Consider the following 13,880-nt stretch of genomic DNA (forward strand, 5'->3'; position numbering starts at 1 on the left):
CTGTGCATAGTCCAGTTCAAACCGGTTCAGGGGCTTCCAGCCCCTGCTCTGGCGTGAAACTGGACAAAGGAAATATGTGTAGCCACCCCTCTTTCCAAACCCTCCCTTAGGTGGGTCCCCAGAGCTAGTCCAACCCCTTCCTTAGGTATAAGTAAGGAACCCCTGGCAACAGGATTTTAGATATCCCTGGACAAAACTCTGAAGCTGAATCCTGGAGCTTCAACACTCTACTAAAGACTAGAGGACTGAAGAAATCTCCCTTGGGTCAAGGAGTGACTCCCCTGCTTGGCAGGCACCAACAAAGCAATTTGCCGGTCTGCATTTCCGAAGCTCCCGCTGGACTCTGAAGTATTTGCAGCCCAGGAAGAGAATTTCCGGACATCTCAGAGACTGACCCGAGTCCCCAGCAAAGCTGAGACCCGCAGCCCTCGTGAGTAGCGTGGAACTGGACTTCCTGGTCATCGTGCACTTTTGCAAGTGCATTGACTTCTCAACGTCTCTTGAAGTCATGCTTGGGGTTACTTGTAGCCCCCACCTGAAGCAGAGAATCCACTGAAGATTGTTGGCCTAGTCACCCCGAGTGATCCGTGGGCCGCCATTTTGTGTTTCCTCTAGAGGCTCCTTCGCGATCCCTGGTCCGTCGACTGGTGGGTCCCTGTGAAGGCAACTTTGATTTTCCTTGGGCTTTTCTCATTGCTCCAGATGTGCCCTGACTCCCTACTAAGTGGTGAGTGGTGAGTCCCGCAGACCTTGCTGGTCTGCACCGAAGCATCTTTCTCCTTTCTGCGTGGGTTGCTGTTGCCAAAGCTTGTTGTGTCCAACCCGGGCACCGATGCTGCAGCCCTCGACATCCTTCGTGGAACAGCTCGAATCCAGTTCCTGGTCATCCTCGACGCCTCCTGGTCCTCGTGGCTGAAGAGTCAAGATTCACCTTCTTCACCTGAAATCAACCGACATCGGTGGGCATCCACCTATTGTCCTCCTGGTCACTGGCCAGTGACCCAGACTCTGTCCCCTCTGCTTTCAGGTTCTTCTCGACTATGATCCAGGCTTGGATCTCTTTGGACACTTTGCATCTTCCCGGCAGCAGCACTTCTTTGCCAGCTCCCATTGAAATCTACGATGCGACCCGACTCCATTTGACACCTATGCATCCGGCTTCCCTGGGTGAGGTAACACGAGTACTCCGGTGCTCCCGTGGGTGTTGACCCTAGAACTTCCTAAGTCCCAAAGAGTTTGGTCCTGACTCGTTTCTAAGTGTTCCTAATCTTTAAAACTCTAACCTCGACTTTTCCCACAGAAGCTAACGGGAGCTCACGGCTGTGATCTCACACTGCACACGGCCCCAAGGGTCCCCTGTGTCACTACCTTGAGTGGTTCCTTGGGGTCCCAGCAATTCTACAGGCTCTAGTTCTTGTGTCTAGTTAAGTCATGGTTCTTATACCACTATTTTAGTATATGGTTTGGCTCGCCCCTAGGGCCTGACGTGTATTTGTGCTATTTTACTGTAATATTTGAAGTGTAACTTATGTGTTTTGACCTCTAGCCTCATAAAGAGTCTAGGAGTGTGTGTTTAGAAATAAATACATATATTTTATATATATACCTGGTGTGGTTGCCTTTCATTTAGCCATTCAAGAGATTATTGACTGGTAAAACAAGCTGCTTTACATTCCTTCAAGACTTAGCCTGAAGGCTGCTCTCCATAGCTACCACTAGGATGGCTTTCAATAAAGGTTGTCTTTAACCTATCATCAATAAGGGGTTGTTTGGACTGGTACAGGGTGCCCGCTATAACTAGTGGACAGCATATACCAGGCCAACTTCTCACACTAATTGCCCACATTTACATTTCTGTGAGGTAGCAGACGCTATGGAGAGAAGACGCATTTCTTCCTTAGCTGCCTCCCTCCCTTCTCTCACAATAGAGGAGACTCTTCTCATCTTTCATCCCACAGGAACTCAACCTTCCAGGAAATGTTGTTTTTTAAATAAAAATATGGGAACTATTTTGTTCAAAATAATAAATCCTGGGACTGTTGTTCCCGTTCCCCTGCCCACTTCGAGCTCTAGCAGAGGTTGAAGTGGGCAGGATCGGAGGAGGCGCGACGTGCCCCTACTTTTTTGATTTATGAAAAACCGTTCCCCAACTTTTTGTAAAAAGATAGCTATCCTGGGACGGTTAATTCTGATAGTTTAACTGCTTCATCTGAAGTGTCATTCAGTGAGTCTCCTGTGCTGTGAAACCAAAGCCCGGCAGACAGCTAAAGAAGCCTTCCTGCCAGGATGCTTGCTTGTCTGAAAGAAATGCAAATGTATGCAACGAGTTAAAACTGCAAATGTAAAGGATGCTTGGAGCCCGTACTGGCTTTAGTTGACCGAATCCCTTTCAGATGAGAAAGGTTTATTCGTGTTGATTGGTAGTGCAAAGAGTTAACAACTGAGCTGTGAAGTGTTTGCTTTCAATAGTGCCTACTACCCCTGACGAGGTGTTGAATGGACAGTTATGTAAAAGAAATTGCATTACGTACAGTCTGGGCATTACTAAAATCTATATTCTAAAGCACCATTTCATCTTAAAATGTTTCACGCATTTTGTAGCAGTCTATCTTACACACTGTGTTTTGTGCCACATGCTGTGGTCTCGTAGCACTAAAAATACACAAATCACTATTCTCCACTGCACAAACCAAGATTTAATTATGTGGCTCTCTGGCCTCTGCCGTGCATTAACTAATAGAGGGAGGAAGTAAAAATAACAAGGGGACCCGATCAGGTAGCCTAAGGACCTCGGGTGATTAATTATTTTAAAGAACAAAGGTCCTTAGCTTAAGAGTAGATAGTGAAACCATTTCGACATAGACTACAATGAGCGCTATGGAAAGTCTTCCAATGTCCGAAATGGACATTGGAAGACTTTCCATAGCGCTCATTGTAGTCTATGTCGAAATGGTTTAACTAATAGAGGTTTCATATTATATTATAATGCATTTCCGACAATATTTTTAATTTAGTTTTCATTTATGCTGCATGTTATTTTATATGTAGCTACCTGACGGTAAAAGACCAAAAAAGCGTACAGAATATTTGGGTTTTTTGCCACACCTTTGACCCCATACTCACTGACCCCCACCCCATTGCATACAGCCTCATAGTTGTCATATTTTGTAATGCACTTCGACTGCTGAGCTCTTGTTGTAGGGGTGTGTGAAAGGAGAAGGCTGTAGCCTGCCAAAAGATATCCAACACACATGTACATAAAATACTTGTTCACTTTACAAACTAGACTTTGCAACTATGTCAGTTATCCACAAAGAGAGTGAATGACATGCGCCAGTAGTTTCTTTTTGAGCTAGATTCACACAGCCATTTTCACAGGTGAGTCAAACTTTCACTGGTAAATGGCCTGGGTTACCGAGTGCAAATTCACTTTTGAAATCTCAAAACAGTCACTTTGCGCTGTTAATGAACTCTGTTAACTCGGGAGCACCCACAGACCCATGTCCCCACCACATCTTCAACCTTGGGAGCAAGACGATTGGTGACAACCTCAAGAAAGTCCTGAATGCCTCCAACACTATGTCCTCCTTCCACTATAGGCCCATCTGCCTGCTCCCCTCTCCAGCAAAGGTTCTCGAAAAGGCAATCAACCAGAAACTCACCGAACACCTGAAACACTGCAATCTTCTGGAGCCCTCTCAATCCGGATTCCTATCCAACCACAGCACCGAGACAGCCATGATCGTAGCCACTGACGACATCAGGGCCCTCCTGGACCACAGCGAAATAACCACCCTCATCCTTCTGGACCTGTCAGCAGCCTTCAACACCATCTCCCACCACATCTTGAGCAGCTGATGCCACCAAATTGGAATCCAGGGAGACGCGCTCAGATGGCTGGGCTCATACCTCACCGGAAGAACCCAGAGAGTCTGTCTCCCACCATCCACCTCGGAACCCAAAAAGATCATCTGTGGCATCCCCCAATGATCGTCCCTCAACCCCACCCTCTTCCACACGTACATGACTCCCCTGGCCAACACCGTTAGATCGCATGGACTCAACATCATCACCAATGCTGATGACACCCAGCTCAACCTCTCACTGTCAGAAGACCCCTCCACCACCAGAGCTAACTTCCACAAATATATGATGAAAGTCGCCGACTGGATGTAGGACAACTATCTCAAGCTCAACCCGGAGAAGACGGAAGTCCTCATTTTTGGGAACAACACCGACACTTGGTAGCTTTCTGAACTCGGCTCTTCCTCACTTGACAGACCACACCCACAACCTCGGCTTCATCTTAGATAGCAAGCTGTCTATGCAGAAACAGGTAAACGCAGTCTCCTCTTCCTGCTTCCACACCCTACGCATGCTCCGTAAGATTTTCAGGTGGCTGCCAATCAACACCCAGAAGGACCGTCAGTCAGGTCCTCGTCACCAAGAGGCTGGACTACGGGGCCACTCTCTACGTAGGAATCACTACATGCCTCCTGAAGAGACTACAGACAATACAAAATCAAGCGGCATTACTCATACTCGGCCTCCCCTGACGAACTCACATCACCCCGCACCTCAAGAAGCTACACTTGCTCCCAACACGGAAGAGATGCCAGTTCAAGATGCTGAGCCACACATATAAAGCCTTTCACAAGTAAGGACCAGCCGACATCAACAAACAAATGACCTCCCACCAACCGACCAGCCACCTACTCTTCCTCGCATCCGCCGAGTCCACAGCGGAGGAATCTCCTTCTCTCACCTGGCGGCCACAGCCGGGAACAACCTTCCCCTGCACCCTAGGAACGCTGCATCGTTCCGGGAATTCAGGAAAGGACTCCAGACCTGGTGGTTCCAATGAACAGATCACCGCGAAGCAGCTATCAACCCCAGTGCCTTGAAACCCTCTCGGGTGATTTGCAGAGCTTTATAAATCCTGATTGATTGATTGAAAGGTATATATTCACACATAATAACATCAAAGTATTGTGCAAAGGCACACTTGGGTAAATCTTCTCCAAGGGTGTGAAGCGGCCGTTCAGATGCCACAATGCACTAAAAGTTCGCCAACAAACACAAACTCACGCATCTGTTGCTGTTCAATGTCTCTTCTACCACCCATTTTCACCCTGGAAGCATTCATAGATTTACTTCTATGAATTTCAGGAGTGAGTCCGTTTTCTGAGCGGGATAGGAAGGGGACACCCCCAAATCTGCTGTGAGCATAGAAGGAATTTCTCAACAGGGAAATATTTTTGCCATGCAGAAAAAAACTAAATAAAGCGCGCTTGCACTAATACCAACTCATTTTTACGTGCACAATTAATTGCACATTGTGTACTATTGCACTTGTGACACTATGTGAGTGCTCCGACTCGAAAACCATGAACCTTCCCCAAAACAGTCTTGTGATGTGCCCCAATTGCAGATTCACAGGAGGGCTCTTCAAACCTGTGAGAGTTTTAACAGCTGGTAATGTGCACCCAATTATGGGAGTAAAGCCACAGGTACAGATGTTGAAATGTTTTCAAACTAGAGACCTCTCACCTGACGCTAGGGTCGAGCAAAGTTGTTCGTGTCTGCGATTAAAATTAAACCAATTCCAAGTCGAGAAGGCGCTCGCTGCTTTGATGTTGGGAACAAGTCCAGTTTGTTAGTGGCAGGTCATTGTATTTACTAAGCATCCAGAAAGACATCTGCCAGTCAACAGGAGGTAAATCTGCGGGGTTATCATCACTTGTACTAATGTACTCGCCCATCTCTGAATGCCTCCACCATACAGTGCCATCCTTCCCTGACGAGCTGCAGTGCGCGCCTGCCACCACTGGAGGGCGCCGCATCCCTCTGCACAAGACGCCTGGGCAGCAGGTGCACGGCACAGGGGATGCCCCCGCCGCCCCGCCCCTCCCCATAGTATCAATGGCGGAAAGATCTCCCCCCAGGGGCCAACTTAACACCCCGGGCCCGGGCGCAGCCAGGCAGACAGCAGTCTGGCCGTCGCAACAATATCAGCCACACAAAAGAGCAGCGAGACACGAGCACACAGCTCGGCGGGCGAATGCGCCTGCTGCGGAGCTGCGAGCGCCGCCTGGGAATCAAAGCGTTCGATCCCGACAGGGCCTTCCCAGAACTCAATGCTTCCCGGGTCGGTGAGTAATGTGTAGCGGCTCAGGGTGCAGGCTTGCTTACTAGCCCTACTGTTTCCGCTGCGCTCCCCAAACAAAAAGTGCGACAGACTAAGGTGCTACAAGTCCCCTTTAAAAAAAACTAATAATTTATATAATCGGCCGAAGGGTCCAGGAATCTGCTGCAGAGCGCAACGCGCAGTTTGCATTTTCAAATCCTGCTGGGCAGACTCCGCTTTTCATCGGACTGAGGTGGATGACATTTTTAATTGTATTTTATTTTGAAAGTTTTATATAGCGCGAACAAGACTCTTGCGAGTAACAGAGCGCTTTACAGGTCATAGGTGCAGATCTGAAAGTCATAAAGATTAAGCTAAACAGAGGGACAACTGAAGAGATGAAAACATCATACGGCAAACACAAAACACAGAAAACCGCTACAGAGTTCATGTGAAAGAAGTGCTATCACGATGGGTACTGTGTAGTATTACGGTGGGTGCTATATACTATCGATGGGTACTGTGTAGTATTAGGGTGGGTGCCATATACTATCGATGGGTACTGTGTGGTATTACGGTGGGCGCTATATACTATCGATGGGTACTGTGTAGTGTTATGGTGGGTGCTATATACTATCGATGGGTACTGTGTAGTATTACGGTGGGTGCTATATACTATCGATGGGTACTGTGTAGTATTACGGTGGGTGCTATATACTATCGATGGGTACTGTGTGGTATTACGGTGGGCGCTATATACTATCGATGGGTACTGTGTAGTATTACGGTGGGTGCTATATACTATCGATGGGTACTGTGTAGTATTACGGTGGGTGCTATATACTATCGCGATGGGTACTGTGTAGTATTACGGTGGGTGCCATATACTATCGATGGGTACTGTGTAGTATTACGGTGGGTGCTATATACTATCGATGGGTACTGTGTAGTATTACAGTCGGCGCTATATACTATCGATGGGTACTGTGTAGTATTACGGTGGGTGCTATATACTATCGATGGGTACTGTGTAGTATTACGGTGGGTGCTATATACTATCGATGGGTACTGTGTAGTATTACAGTGGGTGCTATATACTATCGATGGGTACTGTGTGGTATTACGGTGGGCGCTATATACTATAGTGATGGGTACTGTGTAGTATTACGGTGGGTGCTATATACTATCGCGATGGGTACTGTGTAGTATTACGGTGGGTGCCATATACTATCGATGGGTACTGTGTAGTATTACGGTGGGTGCTATATACTATCGATGGGTACTGTGTAGTATTACGGTGGGTGCTATATACTATCGATGGGTACTGTTTAGTATTACGGTGGGTGCTATATACTATCGATGGGTACTGTGTAGTATTACGGTGGGTGCTATATACTATCGATGGGTACTGTGTGGTATTACGGTGGGCGCTATATACTATCGATGGGTACTGTGTAGTATTACGGTGGGTGCTATATACTATCGCGATGGGTACTGTGTGGTATTACGGTGCGTGCTATATACAATCGATGGGTACTGTGTAGTATTACGGTGGGTGCTATATACTATCGATGGGTACTGTGTAGTATTACGGTGGGTGCTATATACTATCGATGGGTACTGTGTAGTATTACGGTGGGTGCTATATACTATCGATGGGTACTGTGTAGTATTACGGTGGGTGCTATATACTATCGCGATGGGTACTGTGTAGTATTACAGTGGGTGCCATACTATCGATGGGTACTGGGTAGTATTACGGTGGGTGCCATATACTATCGATGGGTACTGGGTAGTATTACGGTGGGTGCTATATACTACCGATGGGTACTGTGTAGTATTACGGTGGGTGCTATATACTATCGATGGGTACTGTGTAGTATTACGGTGGGTGCTATATACTATCGATGGGTACTGTGTAGTATTACGGTGGGTGCTATATACTATCGATGGGTACTGTGTAGTATTACAGTGGGTGCTATATACTATCGATGGGTACTGTGTAGTATTACGGTGGGTGCTATATACTATCGATGCGTACTGTGTGGTATTACGGTGGGCGCTATATACTATCGATGGGTACTGTGTAGTATTACGGTGGGTGCTATATACTATCGCGATGGGTACTGTGTAGTATTACGGTGGGTGCTATATACTATTGCGATGGGTACTGTGTAGTATTACGGTGGGTGCCATATACTATCGATGGGTACTGTGTAGTATTACGGTGGGTGCCATATACTATCGATGGGTACTGTGTAGTATTACGGTGGGTGCTATATACTATCGATGGGTACTGTGTAGTATTACGGTGGGTGCTATATACTATCGATGGGTACTGTGTAGTATTACGGTGGGTGCTATATACTATCGATGGGTACTATGTAGTAGTACGGTGGGTGCTATATACTATCGATGGGTACTGTGTAGTATTACGGTGGGCGCTATATACTATCGATGGGTACTGTGTAGTATTACGGTGGGTGCTATATGCTATCGCGATGGGTACTGTGTAGTATTACGGTGGGTGCTATATACTATCGCGATGGGTACTGTGTAGTATTACGGTGGGTGCCATATACTATCGACGGGTACTGTGTAGTATTACGGTGGGTGCTATATACTATCGATGGGTACTGTGTAGTATTACGGTGGGTGCTATATACTATCGATGGGTACTGTGTAGCATTACGGTGGGTGCTATATACTATCGATGGGTACTGTGTAGTATTACGGTGGGTGCTATATACTATCGATGGGTACTGTGTGGTATTACGGTGGGCGCTATATACTATCGATGGGTACTGTGTAGTATTACGGTGGGTGCTATATACTATCGCGATGGGTACTGTGTGGTATTACGGTGCGTGCTATATACTATCGATGGGTACTGTGTAGTATTACGGTGGGTGCTATATACTATCGGTGGGTACTGCGTAGTATTACGGTGGGTGCTATATACTATCGATGGGTACTGCGTAGTATTACGGTGGGTGCTATATACTATCGATGGGTACTGCGTAGTATTACGGTGGGCGCTATATACTATCGATGGGTACTGTGTGGTATTACGGTGGGCGCTATATACTATCGATGGGTACTGTGTGGTATTACGGTGGGCGCTATATACTATCGATGGGTACTGTGTAGTATTACGGTGGGCGCTATATACTATCGATGGGTACTGTGTAGTATTACGGTGGGTGCTATATACTATAGATGAGTACTGTGTAGTATTACGGTGGGTGCTATATACTATCGATGGGTACTGTGTAGTATTACGGTGGGTGCTATATACTATCGATGGGTACTGTGTGGTATTACGGTGGGTGCTATATACTATCGATGGGTACTGTGTAGTATTACGGTGGGTGCTATATACTATCGCGATGGGTACTGTGTAGTATTACGGTGGGTGCTATATACTATCGCGATGGGTACTGTGTAGTATTACGGTGGGTGCAATATACTATCGATGGGTACTGTGTGGTATTACGGTGGGCGCTATATACTATCGATGGGTACTGTGTAGTATTACGGTGGGTGCTATATACTATCGCGATGGGTACTGTGTAGTGTTACGGTGGGTGCTATATACTATCGCGATGGGTACTTTGTAGTATTACGGTGGGTGCCATATACTATCGATGGGTACTGTGTAGTATTACGGTGGGTGCTGTATACTATCGATGGGTACTGTGTAGTATTACGGTGGGTGCTATATACTATCGATGGGTACTGTGTAGTATTACGGTGGGTGCTATATACTATCGATGGGTACTGTGTAGTATTACGGTGGGTGCTATATACTATCGATGGGTACTGTGTGGTATTACGGTGGGCGCTATATACTATCGATGGGTACTGTGTAGTATTACGGTGGGTGCTATATACTATCGCGATGGGTACTGTGTAGTATTACGGTGGGTGCTATATACTATCGCGATGGGTACTGTGTAGTATTACGGTGGGTGCCATATACTATCGATGGGTACTGTGTAGTATTACGGTGGGTGCTATATACTATCGATGGGTACTGTGTAGTATTACGGTGGGTGCTATATACTATCGATGGGTACTGTGTAGTATTACGGTGGGTGCTATATACTATCGATGGGTACTGTGTAGTATTACGGTGGGTGCTATATACTATCGATGGGTACTGTGTAGCATTACGGTGGGCGCTATATACTATCGATGGGTACTGTGTAGTATTACGGTGGGTGCTATATACTATCGATGAGTACTGTGTAGTATTACGGTGGGTGCTATATACTATCGATGGGTACTGTGTAGTATTACGGTGGGTGCTATATACTATCGATGGGTACTGTGTAGTATTACGGTGGGTGCTATATACTATCGATGGGTACTGTGTGGTATTACGGTGGGTGCTATATACTATCGATGGGTACTGTGTAGTATTACGGTGGGTGCTATATACTATCGCGATGGGTACTGTGTAGTATTACGGTGGGTGCTATATACTATCGCGATGGGTACTGTGTAGTATTACGGTGGGTGCCATATACTATCGATGGGTACTGCGTAGTATTACGGTGGGTGCTGTATACTATCGATGGGTACTGTGTAGTATTACGGTGGGTGCTATATACTATCGATGGGTACTGTGTAGTATTACGGTGGGTGCTATATACTATCGATGGGTACTGTGTAGTATTACGGTGGGTGCTATATACTATCGATGGGTACTGTGTGGTATTACGGTGGGCGCTATATACTATCGATGGGTACTGTGTAGTATTACGGTGGGTGCTATATACTATCGCGATGGGTACTGTGTAGTATTACGGTGGGTGCCATATACTATCGATGGGTACTGTGTAGTATTACGGTGGGTGCTATATACTATCGATGGGTACTGTGTAGTATTACGGTGGGTGCTATATACTATCGATGGGTACTGTGTAGTATTACGGTGGGTGCTATATACTATCGATGGGTACTGTGTAGTATTACGGTGGGTGCTATATACTATTGATGGGTACTGTGTGGTATTACGGTGGGCGCTATATACTATCGATGGGTACTGTGTAGTATTACGGTGGGTGCTATATACTATCACGATGGGTACTGTGTAGTATTACGGTGGGTGCTATATACTATCGATGGGTACTGTGTGGTATTACGGTGGGCGCTATATACTATCGATGGGTACTGTGTAGTATTACGGTGGGTGCTATATACTATCGCGATGGGTACTGTGTAGTATTACGGTGGGTGCTATATACTATCGCGATGGGTACTGTGTAGTATTACGGTGGGTGCCATATACTATCGATGGGTACTGTGTAGTATTACGGTGGGTGCTGTATACTATCGATGGGTACTGTGTAGTATTACGGTGGGTGCTATATACTATCGATGGGTACTGTGTAGTATTACGGTGGGTGCTATATACAATCGATGGGTACTGTGTAGTATTACGGTGGGTGCTATATACTATCGATGGGTACTGTGTGGTATTACGGTGGGCGCTATATACTATCGATGGGTACTGTGTAGTATTACGGTGGGTGCTATATACTATCGCGATGGGTCCTGTGTAGTATTACGGTGGGTGCTATATACTATCGCGATGGGTACTGTGTAGTATTACGGTGGGTGCCATATACTATCGATGGGTACTGCGTAGTATTACGGTGGGTGCTATATACTATCGATGGGTACTGTGTAGTATTACGGTAGGTGCTATATACTATCGATGGGTACTGTGTAGTATTACGGTGGGTGCTATATACTATAGATGGGTACTGTGTAGTATTACGGTGGGTGCTATATACTATCGATGGGTACTGTGTGGTATTACGGTGGGTGCTATATACTATCGATGGGTACTGTGTAGTATTACGGTGGGTGCTATATACTATCGCGATGGGTACTGTGTAGTATTACGGTGGGTGGCATATACTATCCATGGGTACTGTGTAGTATTACGGTGGGTGCTGTATACTATCGATGGGTACTGTGTAGTATTACGGTGGGTGCTATATACTATCGATGGGTACTGTGTAGTATTACGGTGGGTGCTATATACTATCGATGGGTACTGTGTAGTATTACGGTGGGTGCTATATACTATCGATGGGTACTGTGTGGTATTACGGTGGGCGCTATATACTATCGACGGGTACTGTGTAGTATTACGGTGGGTGCTATATACTATCGCGATGGGTACTGTGTAGTATTACGGTGGGTGCTATATACTATCGCGATGGGTACTGTGTAGTATTACGGTGGGTGCCATATACTATCGATGGGTACTGTGTAGTATTACGGTGGGTGCTATATACTATCGATGGGTACTGTGTAGTATTACGGTAGGTGCTATATACTGTCGATGGGTACTGTGTAGTATTACGGTGGGTGCTATATACTATAGATGGGTACTGTGTAGTATTACGGTGGGTGCTATATACTATCGATGGGTACTGTGTAGTATTACGGTGGGTGCTATATACTATAGATGGGTACTGTGTAGTATTACGGTGGGTGCTATATACTATCGATGGGTACTGTGTGGTATTACGGTGGGCGCTATATACTATCGATGGGTACTGTGTAGTATTACGGTGGGTGCTATATACTATCGCGATGGGTACTGTGTAGTATTACGGTGGGTGGCATATACTATCCATGGGTACTGTGTAGTATTACGGTGGGTGCTGTATACTATCGATGGGTACTGTGTAGTATTACGGTGGGTGCTATATACTATCGATGGGTACTGTGTAGTATTACGGTGGGTGCTATATACTATCGATGGGTACTGTGTAGTATTACGGTGGGTGCTATATACTATCGATGGGTACTGTGTGGTATTACGGTGGGCGCTATATACTATCGACGGGTACTGTGTAGTATTACGGTGGGTGCTATATACTATCGCGATGGGTACTGTGTAGTATTACGGTGGGTGCTTTATACTATCGCGATGGGTACTGTGTAGTATTACGGTGGGTGCCATATACTATCGATGGGTACTGTGTAGTATTACGGTGGGTGCTATATACTATCGATGGGTACTGTGTAGTATTACGGTGGGTGCTATATACTATCGATGGGTACTGTGTAGTATTACGGTGGGTGCTATATACTATCGATGGGTACTGTGTAGTATTACGGTGGGTGCTATATACTATCGATGGGTACTGTGTGGTATTACGGTGGGCGCTATATACTATCGATGGGTACTGTGTAGTATTACGGTGGGTGCTATATACTATCGATGGGTACTGTGTAGTATTACGGTGGGTGCTATATACTATCGCGATGGGTACTGTGTAGTATTACGGTGGGTGCCATATACTATCGATGGGTACTGTGTAGTATTACGGTGGGTGCTGTATACTATCGATGGGTACTGTGTAGTATTACGGTGGGTGCTATATACTATCGATGGGTACTGTGTAGTATTACGGTGGGTGCTATATACTATCGATGGGTACTGTGTAGTATTACGGTGGGTGCTATATACTATCGATGGGTACTGTGTGGTATTACGGTGGGCGCTATATACTATCGATGGGTACTGTGTAGTATTACGGTGGGTGCTATATACTATCGCGATGGGTACTGTGTAGTATTACGGTGGGTGCTATATACTATCGCGATGGGTACTGTGTAGTATTACGGTGGGTGCCATATACTATCGATGGGTACTGTGTAGTATTACGGTGGGTGCTATATACTATCGATGGGTACTGTGTAGTATTACGGTGGGTGCTATATA

The 13,880-nt window shown here is 46.1% G+C and overlaps 1 long non-coding RNA gene across 1 annotated transcript in view; it reads left to right on the forward strand.

Annotated features, from left to right (window-relative positions):
- The first annotated feature begins 5,976 nt into the window (after positions 1–5,976).
- LOC146830111 (uncharacterized) overlaps positions 5,977–13,880 on the forward strand; it is a 119,046-nt gene continuing 111,142 nt past the window's right edge. Inside the window, exon 1 of the long non-coding RNA XR_014961128.1 lies at positions 5,977–6,152. This is a non-coding gene — a long non-coding RNA (uncharacterized LOC146830111). The remainder of the gene's footprint in view (positions 6,153–13,880) is intronic.

Source organism: Triturus cristatus, chromosome 5_1, assembly GCF_964204655.1.
Source record: "Triturus cristatus chromosome 5_1, aTriCri1.1, whole genome shotgun sequence".
NCBI classification, from domain to species: Eukaryota; Metazoa; Chordata; class Amphibia; order Caudata; family Salamandridae; genus Triturus; species Triturus cristatus.